Genomic DNA, 1500 nt, shown 5'->3' on the forward strand with positions numbered 1-1500 from the left:
AAGACTTAAAGAGTTTCCCGCTTTGGGCTTTTGTTGTTTTCTTTTGACTGGGGTACTCCTTCTTTTATTTTTCTCATGGTTAAGCTGGAGGGCGGGGGGGGAGGTGGCTATCTTCTATCATAGGTAATGTCTACTATGTTCCCAAATGATTCTTGTTGCCTGGTATTCATGGCCTTATGTTATCCTCTCCCCTTTGGTAACTTTATTCTAACCAATAAGATATTTCAACTTAGAAGGATGTTACTTTCATCATTAGATTACAAAGATTCTTACTTCCTTCTAGCTAGAAAACTCTACCCTTGCTGGCTTTGATAAAGCAAGTTGCCATGTTGTCAAATCTATGTAACAAAGACCTGAAGTAGCCCAACAACCATCTAATGAAATTCTCAGTCCAATAACCTAGAAAGACCTGAATCTTGCCAACAACTACATAACTGAGCTTGAAAGAGAACCCTTCCCCAGTCAAGCCTTCAGATGAGAACTTAGCCCAGGTGGACATCTTAATTACAGTCTTGACAAAAACCCCAAAGCAGAAGATCAAGTTATGCTTGTAGAAGACTCTGGATATAGAGAAACTGTGAGATAATCAATGTGTGTTATTTTAAGCCACCAAGGCAGAAATAAATGCCTAATATACCTTCTTAGGGAAGATTTCACTAACTACTCTAAAGTAGTTCACCCTTGATCTCAATTATTCATTTAGTTTAAATGTCACCTATTAAAAATTTGAATAGATCTATCTATTAGAGCTTTACCATTTTTATTTCAAGAAATTGGAATTTTCCTTCATCTTCATCTTATTCTAATATGTTATCAGACACCTGGAATAAATTTTTCCTTCAGTACCATGTTCCAAAGGGAAATATAGGCAAAGTTAGAGTTTGAAGTTATATGTACTTCATGATGTTACCATATTATTTTTTTCCATTGTCTATACAAACAAAATAAGGTAGTATAGTGCTATTTGACTAATCTCATCAACATAGATAGTACTGTCTATCTGGTTAATTCATGCCTCAACAATTGCTTGTTTTTGATTTGCAGAGAATTATTTTTTGCTTGGTAAATCATATAATTGTTTTACTTTTTAACTTTGCTCTTGTAGACAGAATCAGAAATCAGAAGAGCTAAACACACCTTGAACCCTTCAGGTAGTTCAGAGGGCTTCCACTTGCATGCTACTCCACAGAACATTAATTCTTCTTCTTTTGGGAATACTTGCAACTTAAGTGTCTTAATAGTTCATGTGAAACAGCTGTCAAGATTGCTTGATTCTACATTTTTAAAGCACGGTATAATTGTCATAATGCATTTAAGTCTTTGTTCACAATTCTTTTAAATGATTACAAAGAGATTTATAGCTCTGAAGCTCAATGGAAGATGTTGAATTATTTGATTTATTTCTTTTGTTTATAGTTTTTCCAAAAAGCTGTCTTTCCATTGTAGTCTAATGACTGCTGATAATTCTCATGGACCTCTGTTTGACTTATCCATTGATAT

This window comes from Pteropus vampyrus, unplaced genomic scaffold (genome assembly GCF_000151845.1).
Source record: "Pteropus vampyrus isolate Shadow unplaced genomic scaffold, Pvam_2.0 Scaffold26, whole genome shotgun sequence".
NCBI classification, from domain to species: domain Eukaryota; kingdom Metazoa; phylum Chordata; class Mammalia; order Chiroptera; family Pteropodidae; genus Pteropus; species Pteropus vampyrus.